The following is an 18,199-nucleotide window of genomic DNA, read 5'->3' as shown; positions in this document are numbered from 1 at the left end:
AGGTATACATCAATGACCTTCGACCGAAAGATTTTGCGTGGTGTTCGACGCCAAGTCCTTTATTCACACCACGTGAATTGTACTGCAGTACCTTGAGGGTCATTATCATTATCGGTGATTCCTCTCGCGCTTGTTAACATTTTACATCATTGACCGGTAATCAAGCGATGTCTTTCCATGTTCGACTTTAGAACATTTCTCACATGGATCGACTTGTACTTAGAGTGAAGATCGAATGAGTTTGAAGACCCCGGATCTAGTTTCATCCATCCGGGCTGCGATATATATTCAGGAAAGATAAAGACATTGACATGTACATCATTGCAACAGATAATCATCCTACTCAAAGGATGATAATTTCATCAAAATTATCAGTCTACCATCAGACGATTGTCTTTTCTATGTATAGAAAAATGAATTTATAAAGCTGAGCATGGAAATGCCTGCCTCAGCTAGATCATGAAATTAGAATGAAAAATAATGTATTGTATTGTATCTTATTACAGGTCTCCTCTCAGCATTGGATGAACTTCAGATCCCCCTGATAAAGCATTTCACCCGATAAACAACCTCATACTTTAGGGGGCAACTGTTATAGACATTTTTTTGCCTTACAACATTGAGCATGAAATGTCCATAATATAAGGGATCCAAAGTCCCTAAACATGTTTTTCCTACCCCTAGAGGAACAAGGCTAACAAACCACAGCAATTCACAGAAGTTCTCCACCAGAAACTACTCAAAAATAAGTCAATTCAGGATCATTTCAGTGGGTACACTAGCTGTTTGCGCTGAATGTCAAAGCCAACACTGGCTACCTGCGTTGAATGTCAAAGGGAACACTGGCTACCTGCACTGAACGAGAATGGACATGTGGCAGGCTCATTTCTCAAGGTGTCAAAACCCAGGAAGCTTCCAAAATGACACTTGCCTCAGGGAATTCGACTGGTGATGAGTAAGAGGTTCCAAATCTCCAAGTGGAAGCAAGAACCTCCAAGTGGACTCAAGAACTGACAGAGGGAGAGGACACTAGTCAGATCTCAAGCTGACTCATCCTCTCTCCAAACATCTATATATGGATCTCTCCTCCATGAGATCTGGAGGCGGGAATTTTGTTATTGCAAAGAATTGTTGTTGGTTTGAGATTGGAATCATTGGGTGCTTAATGCTTTGAAGGGGGTGAAGATAGGAATTCCATTTGTTGGGAAGGAGATGTTGGATTGGAGCCCTCTGGGTTGTATCTCTTCCTGAACCTTGTTATTCATCAATAAAGCTATCTTGGTTTCTCCTATATGCTGATGTATTTTTGATGTATGAATGCATTAGTATGTTTAGTTTATTTCTAATCCTGAACTAGTTATGAATATGAATCCATGTCTTGTGTAGTGTTCTCTTCTTGTGATCTTGCAGAAACCTCTTGAAGCTGGGCGAGCGAGAAGGCAAGTAGCTGGGAACTCTCCAAGAGAAGAGAAGCCGGATCGAGGGACAAATGGAAGACATCGGTTAGTTCATCTATTTATCTCTTCATTCTTAATTCGTAAAGGAAGAATACTAGAATAGCTGTCTCTGTTTGTTGCTAAGGCACTGTCACACCTTAGGTGGATAGGATCGTCCTGCATAGGTATTTTTCCCCACAACAGGTAGGGCTGAAGGGCTTATGTTATTCATTTTAGTGTCTCCATTGGTCTCTCGGATGGGAAAGGTACCCTCTACTCTTTCTCCACTCCCCCTATCATTTCTGTTTCCAGCCCTTGTCTTAGGAGGGATGTTTTCTTCCTCTTCCTCTCCTATAGGTTCTTCTGGATCACTACCACCGAAGAAGAGAGAAGGGTGGCTTTGTGATGTGGTGGGGGTGTTGGGTAAGAATTTCCCTGAATTATCTCTGTTCCTACAAGGCATAAAAGGAAATCTCTTTTTGGGTGATTTTTGTTTTTCTGCTTGTACCTGCAAAACTGAAATTGATTGAACAATAAATTGCAACTACTGAAATGAACTTGCTGAAAGGAAATTGCAGGGTTGAAATGAAAGCAAGGAAATGACTAATCTAGAATGAAAATGCAGAATTGAAATAACTAATCTACTTTTGCTGAAATGGAAATTGCAGAATTGAAAAGGCTAATCTACTTTTGCTGAAATGGAAATTACATAATTGAAAGCACTAATCTACTTTTGCTGAAATGGAAATTGCAGAATTGAAAGAAACAACTACTTTACTTTTGCTGAAATGAACTACTTAACAGAATGTTGCAGTAGAAAATAGAAGAAAAGCAGTAATCACAAAATACTCTGACGCTTCCCCGGCATGGTGCCAAAAGGTGGTGAGCACCAGTATTGCAGCAATAATGCTGCAACTCATGGGGCTTCCTACTTTACTTTTATCAACCCTGTAGTTCGTAACAAACTTGGAAGAGACAGTGTTGTATGCACAAGTACTAGTTCTTAATGCAGGCCATCACTTGGTCAGCTAGCGCAAGATCACTAGGAGCTCAAGCCAACTTCTATGAATTCCAAAAGAATCTTTAACTGTGATGAAAGAAAGGAAATCTTACTCTACAAAGGCTATTCTACTTGCGGAAAGAGAAAGAAGACTGAAGTGCGAGGTAAACCTAGCAAACCCTAATTAAACGACTAACCCTACTTTTGCAAGAAAACAGGTGAAAATATAGGAAAAGAGTGCCATTACCTACTAAGGAAATAAGCTACACCTATTCAAGTTGTTTCTAGAAGGAAATAAGAAAAAACATCTTTTTTCGATTTTTGTGTATTTAATGTGAAATTGTTATACATGTAATTTATTTATTTATGAATGTGGCAGCGATTAGGTGGCGATGGAGAGTGACTTTGGGATTCTCAGAGGTGTAGGAAGGTGTGGAGGGGTCTTAGGAGACCTTTGGCAACCTTATGGAGGCTTTCCTTGCAATTGGACTTCAAAAAGCTACATACAAGAAATTCTACAGGAGGCTGCAGAGGATGTACAGGAGGTTCTGCAAGGGGATGCCGAGAGTTGTTTTAGAGGGTTTAAAGGTGGAAAATGGTGGGAAATGGTAGTTGAAGAATAGAGGGATGTGTTAAGGTGTCTGAAGCTCATCAAGGAGGATTAGGAAAGAAAATGATGGTTGGATTTGTTTAAGAAACAAGAGGAAAGTTGATGCGAAAAATGCAAAAATTAGGGCAGATTTGTGAAGGGTTGTGAATGACCTATGAAACATGTAGCAAAAGAGATGGTTATGGCTACTTTATTGACTCATAATGAGTAGATATGTACTGTAAGAGAGCTACAAATCAAAACACTGAATCTAAGCAAGAAAAGAACTAGCTGCACCAAAAACAGAACTATATCTCAAGCTAACCTAAAATCTAATCTAGAAAAATAAAATGTTAAACGGTGCTATATGGAAAGAAATCATGGAAATAGATTTATTTGCAAAAACATAAATGAGCAAGACGAACTAGACCTGAAGCAAAGAATTTACCTCTAAATCAAATTGTAACACTAGAAATTGCATGGGGAAAGAAAAACTATGTTTTTATGGTAGCAAGAAGATATTCACCTCAATTCATGGTCCCCAAAGGAGGAAAGGAGGTCAGGCTCTGTTGATGGCCTTTTTGTATCTTTCTCTTACCACTATTTAACCTACTTCAGCAACTGAAATGGAAACAACTATGTAAACCACCAACAGAAACCTATTCTACTAAGGAAGAAATATATCTAACAACATCTAATTCATGAACTGAAGCAAAAAATATAAATACAAAACAAGATGTGTTGGGAAGCTTGGGTTGGGCCCTAACCCCAAGAGCTTTAACCCCCTAGAAGATTTCAATGCTGGCTCAGAAAATATTTCATCTCCATTATCAAAATAATAGTCACATTACACAAAACTGTTCACAAAAGTAAGCTCGAAATGAGCTGAGCAAAAGCTACAACAAAAGTGAAAAAATATAAATAACATCCAACTAAACTATTAAGAACCTAAGCCCTCCTATTTATACAACTGGAGCCTCCAGCAACTCTCCTAAAATCAAGGAGGCTTGGCTCCCAAGACTAGAGATAGACAACAGTTCTTCTTCACTTGCTCGGCTACCCCTTTGATGCATTGATGTGGTTGCTTGTGCTCCGAGATTTTTGAAGGAGGATTTGAGATAGGGGGTCATAAATGAGGGGGAAACCCTCCTAAAAATCCTCTCCCTTGTTTTCCTTGAATATTGGCTACCAAATGCTCATTAAACCTTTGACTTTGTCTCAAAATTGACCAAAAATCTGCATAAAGCACACATTAGACTTCATGGCATAATGACTAACCCACTTCACTCTATTAGAATAAATATAATAAAAAACATGCAACAAAATAATGATAATGGTGGATTAATCTGAGTTAGGAGGCCAAATGAGCCTATATAATTACCCATTTATGGGGCTCATCAATCAGCAATTGCTGATCGGCGGTGTCATGTGTCCACCTTAAGCCTGTCACCTCTTCCCGGTCGATATGTGATTTGCTGCCTAGATCTTGGTCGTTCATCAGCCAGATCTAATGATGTCTGTGCAATGCCCATTCTAAGCCCGTGGTAATGATTTTTCATGGTTTTAGAGTGCTTTGAGCCTCCTGATAGTGCATTTCTACCCTTCCAAGGGATTTCCTCTTGTGGTGATTTTAATCATTAGATGATCTTTGAGCCAAAATTGAAAATTTCAAGGGCATTAATGGATCCATAAGCATGTTTCTAAACAAATTTGGAGACTTCAAGAGCCTATACGGATCCATTTGTGGGCCATTTTCCAGCAAGGCTAACATTGGCTCCTTCTGGGGATGAAATCCTCCCTGTGCGGTTTCAAGGATCTCAGATCAATGCCTTTCCTGTAAAACAAAAATTAAATCTTCCTTCTAGTGTTCCATTGCGCATGGAGTCTTTTTAGCATAAATATAAAAACTGAAAGAAAAACATATTTACAATACCAAGGCTTTAAGGCCTTAAATGAAATAGAGTTTCAAGAACCACCCATTTACGGCTACCAAAAGTATATCCTCCTTCCAGATTATGCAGGATGAATGTATTGTTGTGCTGAACTTGAGCGATGACAAAAGTAACTATCCACAAGGAGTCAAACGTGCCATGATTACCTCTCTTTTCCTTAAATGCATCCCATTTAAGCTCCCAATCACCAACTTGGAAATTTTCCACTTTTGCCTTCCTGTCAAAGGTTTCTTTGATTTCTTTCTGATGAGCCTTTGATTTCTCAACCAGCTGCTCTCTTATCTGATGTAGTTCAACCAGGTTATTCATTCTTCTTACCATATCGTTCTCTTCATATTTTTCTTCTTGCAACAAATTAGCCACAGGGAGAATGAGCTAGATGGGGAAGACAACATCAGCACCATAAACCTGTTTGAATGGAGAATTCCCTATGGACTTCTTGATAGTAACTCTGTCAGCCCATAGTGCAAACTTCAACTTGGAATCCCAACTCTTTTTTTTGTCCTCTAACAGCTTTTTTATTACCCTTACCAGACTTTTGTTAGATGATTCTGCTAGGCCATTACCTTGAGGATAATATGAGGTAGAATGCACCACTTGAATGCATATGGATTCAGTCACATCCATCAATTCTTTTTCCTTGAAAGTTGTTGCATTATCAGTGACTAGTCTGGTTGGGCAACCAAATCTAGTGAAAATATTCTCATTCAAGAATTTTATGACCACCTGATGATTGGCATTCTTAGTGGGTATAGCCTCAATCCACTTGGTGAAATAATCGGTGGCTACTAAAATCCATTTGTGTTGGCCACTGGCATGTGGGTTGATCTCACCTATGAAGTCAAAGCCCCATTGCTAGAAGGGACCATTGACATGTACTAGCTTCAGGGGCAGAGATTTTAGCTACTATCTTCCCGCAAACCTCTGACACTTGTCACAAGCTTTTACAAAAGAAAAGACATCAGAAAATAGAGTAGGCTAATAATATCCAGCCCTCAAGATTTTGTGAGCTATGGTTTTCCAATAATGATGCCCTCCACAGATGCTAGAATGGAATTGGTGTGTGACCTCTACAGATTGTTATTTATCTAGACATCTCAAGAGGATTCCTGATGGGTCTTTCCAATAGAGAAGATTTTTACAAATGTAGAATTTGGCTGACCTAAGTTTATTGGCACGAGCTTGACTTGAGCTAAACCCAAGAGGGACTTCTAGCTTTTGCAAAAAATTAACTATGTTGCAGTACCATTCACATGTGGCTAGAATATTTAGCCAAAGACTGATTCTTCTTTTTCTCTTTTGTTGTTTCCTCTGTTTTTTCATTATCTGAATTTAGACCTATGCAATTTACATCTAACAAGCTACAATTTTCTTCAGCCATAAGCTTATCCAAGCCTTGGCCTTTGACAAGCTTAGTGGGCTTCACCTTTATGTCAAATTCCATGAATTTTTCAAACCATTTTTCCCTCTTTCCATCAATATCTGGTTGAGTTAAGATATCTTTTACTGAGGCTGAAGGTACATATGCAATTACTTTGGAATGCAAAATATAAATTCCGAATTTTTTCAAAGATTTGATGAGAGCATAAGCTTGTTTTTCAATAAGGTCATACCTTAATTCAACATCCCTTAGAGTTTTTCTGAAAAAGGCCACGGGGTGCTGTATGCCTTCATCAGTTTTCTACAACATAACTACTACAAGTGTATCATAAGAGGCAAAAGAGAAGATGCAAAACCCCTTACTGTAATCTAGGTTGATTAGAGTGGGAGATTCCATGATAGCTTTCTTGATGGCTTCAAAAGAGCTTCTTGAAGCAGATGTCCATTTTATTTTTGATCCTTTCTTTAGCATGGAAGTGATATTTTTTACTAGATCTGCAAAGTTTGGAATGAACCTCCTTACAAAGTTAATCTTACCCACGAAGGATTGGATGTCCTTTTTCGACCTTGGGATGGAAAATGTCTGAATGGCTTGAACCCTTGCTGGATCAATCTTCACACCTTCAACAGAAACAATATGTCCCAGAAGTTTGCCTTCTTCTAGAGCAAACTATGACTTATTTGGGTTCACTGAGATTCCAAATTGTCTGCACTTTAGGAAGACCTTCTTTAAATGCTATAAATGGTCTTTGTGGCTACTGGAGAAGACTGTTATGTCATTCAGATAAATAAGGACAAACGTTTCCTTCTCTCCCACAAAAGCTATGTCCATGGGCCTCTAAAAGGTAGCCCCAACATTTATCAGTCCAAAAATGCATCTTTGAGTACATGAAAGTGCCCCAAGGAGTAGTGAAGGTGGTATTTTCTTGATCTTTAGGGTGTACAGCTATCTGATTGTAACCTGAAAATCCATCTAAGAAAGACATGACTCTAGCCCCTGAAACTCTTTGTAGCAAGTGTTCCATCTTGGGCAGGGGATAGTTATCTTTTTTAGAGCACTTGTTCAGATTTTTGAAGTCGACACAAAGCCTGATTTCTCCATTTTTCTTTCTTACCACCACAAGGTTGGCTATCCACTTTGAATCCCTTAGGGGGACTATGATTTTGGCATCCAACAACTTCTTGGTTTCTTACTCAATCAAAGGCAATAAGAGAGGACTGATAGGTCTTAATTTTTGCTTAAAAGGTATGGTGTTCTTTTCCAGTGGGATCTTATGCTGAATGATGTCTGCATCATAGGTTTTAAGATCATTGTATTCCCATGAAAAAATGTCAATGAATTGCTTCATGAGGGTGCACTACTCGGAATTCTGGGCAGACGACAAATGTGTGGACAGAATTATGTTTTTTGGATGGGCTGGGCTGCCTATATTATGTTTACAGACAACAAACTAATTCTCTATTTGGTCACATTATAGGGCATGTCATTATGATCGAAAAACCTCTCTAGAGGCACCAATCCATTTGGTATGTGATTGCTGAGTAGCTGGATGATGCTTCTTTGGCCGATTTCTCTTTTCAGCTTGGACTGGCCACATTCTTCCATGGTTTTGTTTTCCCGATCGATGCGCATTTCAGAAAATTCCCCAATGACTTGCAAAAACCTGCTAATTTCCTCATCATCTTCAAAAACCCTCCAATATTTGACATTGTCAGACAGAGACGATCTATATTTTACCTGAACTTCATATGTCAATCTAGGAGGCAAAGGAGTAATAAACATGTTAGCAGAGACAACAAGGGAGTCGAAAAGCTAGTTCTTCATTCTTAGAATATAAGAAATGTTGAAATTATTGAAAGAGTCCTTGAGCCTCCATACCTCACCTCTATGTTCCTTCAGCCTTGGATGCTTAGCTTGGAAAGTTTTATTTACCTACTGAATAATGAGTTTTGTGTCCCCAAACACTCTCAAGCCTTCGACACCCATTTCTTTAGAAGTGCTCAAGCCCAAAATCAAAGCTTCATACTCTGTGATGTTGTTTGTGACCTAAAAGGTTAATTTGAAAGATAAATGAATATATTCCTGTGTTGGGGACACAAGGACTACACCTGCCCCTACAGATTCTTGAGAGCAAGCCCCATCAAAAAACATATCCAAGATCTATGGGTTTTCTTCCTCTGCAATCTGGCAAACTGGTTTCTTGAGATGCATGGAGGCCAACTGAGATTATTCAATATGAAGAATACATGCTCCAAAATCAATGTCAACAGTGTAAATGGGATGATTAGTGGGATTCTTCTCATAGCTGATGGTATAAGCCAACTGCGCCTCTCTATATAATCTCTTGATCTCACCTCTGAAAACTGGGATAGTAGCATAAGACAGATCATTTTGTAATGATCCACCTAGTCTCTTGATCCAACCTCTGGAAAGTAACATACTGAACTTGGGGGTACATCTACCACCACAATATCCATCATCATGCTTTTCGTAGGCAGATGAGACAAAGTGATGGCTAGGTCCTTGATTAATCCCAGACATTTCACTTTCTAGAGTCAAAAGAGAACAAGTCATGATAAGACTTTGTGATGTCAAGACCCAACTCATCCATGATAGCCTTAGGCATTAGATTATGGTTGGATCCAGTGTCTAGAAGGAAGTTGTGAAGGATTTTATCATGAATAGTCAGAGAGACATAGAATGATGGAGAGTTGTCTTCACAATTTTCAATCATTGGGTTGAGAATAACAGCTAGCTTGTCATCTTGTAGATTCACACAGTCAGTGGAGGCTTGGGTGGCTTTAGGCTCAAGGGTCTCGAGGAAGGATATTTTGAAGGACTCATTCTTCGATAGTTCAATCAGAGGCATAGGTATTCTTAGATTCTAAATTTCTGATTGAAAATTAAAAGGAGAAGGGGATTTTTCAAGACTTATTACCTCATGAGTTTGAGCGTTGAGGTTGATGGGATTAACTATTGGTTGCTTCTGCTTATTAGTTGGCTGTACTGTAGGGACAACAGCTCTTTGAACAAGAGTTTCCTCATAATTATTTACCTTTGACCTCAGATCATATCTTTTCTAACCTACAGTTTGTAGAGTAGCTTCACCATCCCATTCTTGGTTAATCTAGTCATTGAATAATGACCTTTCATAGGCAGCTAAGGTCAAAAAGGAGACATTGTCTTTGTCTTCCAGACAATGGATCTCATCCTCTTCTTCAAAATTCTCTTCTTCCATGAATGTATTTTGAAAAGGGCCCCTCACCCTTTGGTCTTCATTAGCATCTTTGTTTCTTTGCAAAATCTGCAACTGCTCATTAGTTCTTCTATATGGATTTGGATTTGGATTTCTAGGAGAAAAGGTATTAGGAGCTCTCCCTTTCCCTGGATGTTGCTCAACCTTTAGTTTGGAGATTTCAAAGGCTAATGACGCTATCATTTTGGTCATTTATCTCTCTTAGGATTAGAGGATGATGAAGGCTCGCCCCTATGTCTTCTTCTATCAACATTTCCCTTGAGCTTCTCTGCAACCATGATGTTTGATTCCACTTCCAAGGTTGCATCCTGCATGTCAACCAAAGTAGCACATCTCCTTTCCCTCAATAGTAGGCAAAAGTCAGAATCAAAAGCACTGGCATAGGTGAGTTTAGTAGAGGTAGTAGTGGGTTTTACTTCAGCTGGTATCTTGTTGTACATACGGTTAAACCTCTTATTAAAATCAGACAACAACTCACCATTTTCTCTCTTTAGGTTGCTAATCTCAGTGTGCTAGTAGAGGAGATCCTTCTTATCCCCACAATTCTTTAGGAATGCATCATCTAGAGCTTCAATGTCTACTATAGATCTTAGGGTTAGTTCTCTAAACCATTTTCTAGCCTCTCCATCTAGGATTTGGACAAAGACTCTCATCCACACATCATCTTCACTAATTTCCAGAAAATGACTCAAGATGTTCTTTAGCAGTAACACCTTCAGTCCCAGTAGGCATGGCATTCAAAGGAGTGGGCAGTATTAGGGGTCCATACCTAGCAGCGATGATTCTTTCCATTTTGGTAGGTGCTTGTGGACCTGCCATAACTATGGCGGCTAAAAGAGTACTGGCAGTCTGAATGATAGAGGGCTGAGGAGTGACTCAGAGGACTAAAGGAGTATGATGGATAGGAAGTGAGGTTTGCTTTGGCCTTAAAGAAAAAGGAGAACCTAATGAATAAGGAGCTTTATGAATCTCTGAAATTTTTTCTTCACTGCTAGTATTAGGTGCTATACTCTCAACATGTATTTATTCTATTACAAGCCTTTCTTGATGAGATATGGGAGATTGTTTGGGTTTACCTGAACCTGATGCTCCTTTCTGCAATAACTTTCTTTCTTTGATGATCTTTTCAGGGTCAGGTACTGGGTCAGCTTGTAGCTTTTGAGGATGTCTTCGAGTATGCCTCACAAACAGAGCCAGAACTATGAAGTGGAGTCGCCAAGAGGTTCGGCCTCCAGTAGAGTTGCTAGATAAATTATTACATCCAAAAAGGTGACCAGACTTTGTCTATCATCAAAGATAGATCTATGTCGTTTCCCTGGGAAGCTGAGCTTCAGTTTCCTCTCCCCGAAAATGACGCCAATTATGTTAGCACTCCAAGAAACTCTCCTAGGTTGTAGCTCGAAGATGCCTGGTAACATGTAATCTTCAATATTGTTCTCAGAACTATTGGAATGGATGATGGTTTGGATCAAGTTAGATGACCATTTCAGCTCTATTCCCACTCAAGGCATGCATGAACACCCACAACAACACAAGACTTTAAACCAGTAATGCTCAATAGTTTATAGATTTAAAGGATAGATGGAGAATACTAATTGTATCAGAAGATTGCATATATAAACATAAATGAATGACTAGCTACATGCAGCAAAAGGGAATACTTAATGTACTGGAAGATGCATATATGACCATCTATGAATGGTTAGCTACAGGCAGCAAAGAAGCTTGCAATTTTATGTTATCAAAGTAAAGATAAGATGAAAATTATCTGGCCTTAGACACAAAGGAAACATGAACAAAACTTGTTCAAGTGCAAGCATAGAACAGCAAAGAGAATGGATGTTGAACATACGATGGCAAAAAGAAGCTTGTATTGCTAGAATAAATATGAGGAGCTTGAAGGAACAAAGTAGCAATAGTCTCCAGAAGTTGAACCCTCGTTACATTTCACTAATAGCTATTTATAGCTTGTTTACAATGCTCTTGAGCTCTCTAGAAGGCTCAGAACCTTAATCTGCCTGATATGCATTGTTTAACTAACTTGATGCCCTCTAGGCAAGCATGGCCTGGCGATTTTTCCTCCTTGTGACAGAGGAATAACATCTTTAAGATATTTTGGCTGCTTGTTGCATTGTCTGGGAGTTCTCCCGTGCTAGAGAGCTCCAAAATCATTATGTTTGTTCTATGGATGTGCTGCACTATCTATTCATGCTTTTTGGCTTCTATCCTTGTCTCCCGGCTTCTGTTGGGTGGTGGAAAGGGTCTGCGTGACTTTTTTTTCTCTTTCAGCTGCAAACTGTGACTGTTTTTGTTATCAATAGAAAGCACAACCATACTGTGAAATCCTGCCATTCCCTATCCTTTTTGGACTTCTAAAAGTCCTCAAAGATGGTTTATATCCTCTCAGGTTTGCCCTTGTTGCTGTCACAAGTCGCAAAGAAGCTTTCCTTTTGTATTTTCCTTGTATTGTGAAATATGCATAAAACACTAAAAAACATGTGAAATTGGCCTTAGGCAAACCTATATATATATATATATATATATATATATATATATATTGATTCTGGAAACCCATTAGGTCCGGGTTCCATCGCTACCGCACTACCTCAGGCTTCCTTCGTATTTCATTATAACAACGAAAATACACAAAAATCATTGAAAAATGGCTTTCCCTGGACCTGAAATATTATAATATATCGTTTTAGAACCCATCGGGTCCGGGGTTTTATCGCTATCGATGCTATCTAGGCTCCCTTTGTATTTTTTTTATATAAAGAAAATACATAAAAACAATGAAAACTGCGTGGCCACGGATCTCAAAATATATGAATTCTCATATATATCGTGGTCGGGTCCAGGTATCGGGTCGCCCATATGTATGTGCATAGGCCTCGCCCCTTGGTATAGCGTCGATGCGATACAGCAATGCGATCCGATTGCAATCGTTGATCGCTCAATGCCCGGGCCCCTTTATATATATATATATATATATATATATATATATATATATATATATATATATATATATCTATATATATATATATATATATATATATATATATCTATATATATATATATATATATATATATATATATGTATGTATATATGTATGTATATATGTATATATATATAGATAACATATGCCTCCTGCCGATGCGACCCGCCAATGCTCGCTGATGCAACCCGTCGATGCTCGCTGATGCGACCCGTCGATCTAATCATCAGCGATCACTGATCGATAGTATCATGCGTCCGCCTTAAGCCTGTCACCTCTACTCGACCAATATGCGATTTGCTGCCTAGATCTTGGTTGTTTATTGGCCAGATCTAATGGTGGCTGTGCAATGCCCAGTCTAAGCCTGTTGTAATGCTTTTTCATGGTTTTAGAGTGCTTTGAGCCTCCCGATAGTGCATTTATGCCCTTACAAGGGCTTTCCTCTTTCACTAATTTTGATCATTAGATGATCTTTGAGCCAAAATTTAAAATTTCAAGGGCATTAATGGATCCATAGGCATGTTTCTAAATAAATTTGGAGACTTCAAGAGCCTATATGGATCCATTTGTGTGACTTTTTCCAGCAAGGCTGACAATCACAAATTTATCATTTCCAGTAGTCATTTATCTTCTTCTTTTTTTAGTTTCATATTCATTATATAAATGACTAATTTAGTACTTTATATTCATTTCATTTACTTTCATTAATAATCATTATAAATGACTAATTTAGTCATATATTCATTTTATTTATGTTCATCATTAATCAATATAAACTAATAATTTAGTAGTTTTACATTGATTTTATGTGTTCATTATTAATCAACATAAATTAATTAGTATGATTTTGTGATTAAATTAAAAAAAAATGGCATACAATGTGCATGTTCATCTAATATGAAAATGCAAAGTTACATATGTTAATTAAAATACTAAACAATATCAAGTGCAACTATAAATAATTTCAACCACATAAATTATATTATATGAAATTTCAAGTATTACAATATGAGTTTCCAACTTAATATTGGTTGGACTACAATTTACACATGAAATGTTGTTTCATCACTTCAAAACATTATCATTGTGTTGCCAAGGCATTGCAGGTGAATTCACCAACTCGAAAGACTTAACCATCAGTCTCTATATGTATGTCTTATGTGAGATATTGGATCTAAGGGTATCACTATAAGACCAGTTATTTTCTCTCTCTCTTTTTCCATTTGTCAGTCCAATGTTATTATTCTCCTCTTTTTTCAATTCTTGCTTCTTACCTTCAATACTGAGTTCCTTTTCTAAAAACAAAAGAAGATATAATGCAGAGTGTAAGACATGAAAGATGATGAACAATAGAATATAAACTAAATTAGACTATAAATAATTTATTCGACATATATCTCAACATCCGCAATATCGAAGCCATTTTTGCCCATAAACGCAAGAAAATCAAACAAAGTTTCTTCAGTTGGGCGATAGTGGTCACTACGTGTCCAGATGACTTGTATAAACAAATCAAATAAAATGTCACCATAGAAAATAACACTTTCGTAACTTAATATTCAACCCTTAGAGAAATCTTAAGCACAATCATGACAACTAAGTTACATGTTAAAAAGCTAAAGTTGTAGATAACTTGTGAAAACAAATAATCTGAGGTGTGATGTCTAATCCTGGTAATTTTATTCACAACAACATTAAATTCTATAACGCATGAACTTGGTCAAGTGTATAAACAACATATTCTCAAATAACAACATGAAAGTAATTTTTTCTAATAGTCATGGAATTTTTTTAACAAAAATCAATTAAAAAGTTTTCAATCAATATCGTGTAATAGTAATTGCATCTTCAATCTTTAGTTGTTGTTTAAATGGACATGATACCAAGTATTTTCAATTTCATAGTTAAAATACAACAAAAAATAAGTAAACAATCAAAATACAATCAAACAATAAAGGGAGGATATCATGGAATGACCATTGCAATTATAGAATATTTGTTTATCTATCCATTAATGTCTTGTCTAGAACTTCTAAAACATTTGCTTGCTCAAAATAACCATGAAGTGAAAGAATCATATCCAAGACATTCTCTGCATTGTCTCCTCATCCTTTTTCTAATCACATTTCCTATAACCTACCCACACCAGAGTCAAGTAACAATCAAACGAAGGCATTGACATTTGTTTTTATCATATATATATATATATATATATATATATATATATATATATATATATATATATATATATATATATATATATATATATATATATATATATATATATAAAAACTTTGAATTTGATTTGTTTCAAGAACATATTAATTCATATTTAAAGTCTTCCTATCATGAGAAGGTATCAATCAAGTAGGACATCAAAAAAATCGACCTCAATGAGGTCCTCAAACAATTTCTACAATATCAATATTTTTCTTCTTGTGATATCTTAGGTAGAAAAAAGAACATATCTACAAAAGAAAAAGCCATATATTACTTATGTTCAAACTTTGTATATGGTGTATTCTTAGACAACTTTTTAAGATGTTCCTTTGTCTTTACCAAAGCAGACTGTAGCTTGGTTAAACTCTATATCCTTTCATTCAACATCAATTTCTGCAAGATAAATGTCACACATTATTCTTTCCCATTTCTCAACATGCTACATATGATAAATTAAAAGTCACATAAAACCAACAACAAACTATTTTCAAACCAAGGAAAATTTTCAGTAGAAGTATCGACCCCCCAGCTTATATGTTTCCCTCGATGATTCATCTCCATCCACTCAACTAACTATTTTCTATTCTAAATCAGTTTCCATGGGAATATGCACAAAAGAGCTGGCATATTCTTGCAGCAGGGAAGACACTTCATCACCAGATCCAATTTTTGCAATAGTATTTAAGATTTCAATCAATACATCCACCCCAAGACCCCTCAAAGAAGCAGAATGTTGCATAAGCTCATCCAAGGCAAATGATAAGGACCCAGGAGTGTCACTTGCCAAAGCCAGTAAGTAGGTTTTTGATGTAAAAAATTTCACAAAACATCTTAGAGAACCATGATCATTAATAGCTTGAAGACCAAGTTTATTAAGGCACAAAACATCCAAACATTGTGGTATACAAGCTATTGCATCTGCAGAAGGGAGGACACCAACCATGATGACATCCAAAAAATCATTAAGCAAACCAACATCATCTAGAACAAAATAGCAAGTTGGATCTTTGTTAATAAGATCATGCATAACTATAGTTGCAAGTGAAAATACCTCGCTACCAAAGTCCTTTTATCTTATAAATATAGTGCACAAGCAAAAATTTCAAAGAACCCTCTTCATATCCATATAAGTAAAAAACTTGTCTGGGTAACATACATCACTCATACCCACTTGCTTTCCAGACATAAATTCTAGGGATCCATGAGTTTCAAAATGCAAGAGATCATTAGCCTTAAATATTTTATCCAAAAAGGAGTAATATGCAGCAAATCCATGGTGGACTTGCCATGGAAAATTTTAGGGGCTAATATTTGTAGGTGGGCTAATTTTCCATGATTTTCCCAAATAAAAGTTTCGCAAATTTCAATTTTTTATAAAAATGATTCGCCCAGATTTTAGAATACAAAATTATTTTAGCTTCAAAATCGCCAACATTGTGTAGAGAGTATATATAAAATCATTACAAATTTTGAATAATTTTACAAATACATCAATAAACATTTTATAGTTTGCATATTAGGGACTAGTGAGATTCGCCAATGGTTTTAAACTTCAAGATTATTTTTCGTCCTTAAATTTTTCCCTACTTGCTGATTTTGCAAAAATAAGCCTCATTGATCGCCTTCATATCTGAAAGTTGGCTCCACTCCAATGAAAACATTGCCAAATAGTTTTCCATATAAAATCAAGTTCTCCCCATCATAATTAAGGTTCCCTGGAGGTTTGCCCTAGTTTTCTTCCAAAGCCTTAGCATAAGGTGTGAGTTGTTGGTACTCTCTCACATTCATTTTTTAAGAAATATTAAGATTTGGGTTGTTGAACTTAACTTCTTTTCCATGAATTGTGTCTTCAATCAATGCTTCAAAAGTATCTGGAAAACCTTCTACATTATATCCATATGTCTTTAGTTCATGTAATACACTGAAAATTGAAGAGAATACATTGAGGTAGGTTGTAGTGCCAACATTGGCTTTGTTAGGTGGGAAGCTAAATACATATACAGTTATTTTCTTGTCCTCCTACAAACATGCAAGTAATAATATATTGCATCAGTGAATACTGTCGTTATACCTAACTTCAATTATCTCAATTAGGTTGTAACATGCAAAACAAATTGAAATGACATTTTGACATGATCACCTTTTTTATTTTCTTTAGATGAGCCCACTTGATATCCCTTGTACAAAGTTGTTCAAAACACTTATGAAGTGCATGGGACTTGCCTATAGATCAATATAAAGAAGTTAGAAACAAATTTTTACGGCCACTTCAAAAGAACCCTGCAATGGCTCAAGAGAAACTTTGATCCTACATATGTGTATGGTACCATGACCCCTATTTTGGTATTCTGACATCAATGTAATGATAATTTGAGTTTCACAACAAGGTTAACAATTTTAGACAGATTATATTGTTAACAAATTATCTAATTGATGAACTTGCTGAAACAATGTTCAGAAAAACAATGAAACCTACCCATTCTTGCATCACAGCTTGAGAAAACAATCGGCTCCAAACCACCATCAAGCTCAGGAAGATAAACTTACGATGAAACTTGAATTGGATGCAATCCCAAAGTGTCGATGAGCCATTCCTTTGTAGTCTGGAACACTAGTGGAAATGCCACAATGTAGGCTTGGACGAAACTTGTATAGCATGAGGATGATCATGTCTAGCAGATCCACCCACAAGTCTAAACACAGTCAAGGACACCAAAACATATACAAGAGATTTCTTTGTTATTAGATCATACAAGAAACGATCTACATGGTGGAAAACTCTAATCCACCTAAAAACATTGGCACAACCTTTGCACCTCTAGCTTCCAATTCCATCACAACAGCCACATAGTGACTATCGTCACCAATAATAATGTGGATTCATTGAAAGGAGATACCAAGGACTGGTGCATTTAGGTTTTTGAGTTTCTCATTTGCATCCTTTCTAGTGTCATAACAATTCAAATACTCTTTAACATCATCATACATGCAATGAGCCAAAGGGTGCCATATTCCTGTGTCCAAATAGATGGCTATATCAACAAACTCCGATTATCTTTTATTGAGAGTAGGTGCATACAACCCAACAATCATATTAAAGAAGTTTTCAATGTTCTCTAGGGATCCACCAAACCAAAGCCACAAACTCATGATATAGGCTCTAGCATATTAAGCCTTGTTTCCTGGAAAATACTTGAGGACTTTGTGTAGGGTCATAACAAGCTTAAGCATGCTTTACTCAAAGCTCGGTGACTTCTTGTTTATTTTAAATATTTGAAAGAAAGGAATTTTGGATTGGGCCAACTGATACATACTGAGCATGGTTACCAGGTATCTGATGCCTTAGAGGGAAGGATTACTATTTTGGAT

The 18,199-nt window shown here is 36.8% G+C and overlaps 1 pseudogene; it reads right to left on the bottom strand.

Annotated features, from left to right (window-relative positions):
* Nucleotides 1-15,932: 15,932 nt before the first annotated feature.
* On the bottom strand, nucleotides 15,933-18,151 carry LOC149152132 (magnesium-chelatase subunit ChlH, chloroplastic-like; annotated as a pseudogene).
* Between the last annotated feature and the right edge of the window lie 48 nt (nucleotides 18,152-18,199).

The sequence above is a fragment of the Pinus tabuliformis genome, chromosome 9 (genome assembly GCF_031772625.1).
Source record: "Pinus tabuliformis cultivar Carrire ecotype Pingquan chromosome 9, CPIR1, whole genome shotgun sequence".
NCBI classification, from domain to species: domain Eukaryota; kingdom Viridiplantae; phylum Streptophyta; class Pinopsida; order Pinales; family Pinaceae; genus Pinus; species Pinus tabuliformis.
Note: the sequence above shows the minus strand (reverse complement) of the source record. Positions and strands in the feature narration are given on the sequence as shown.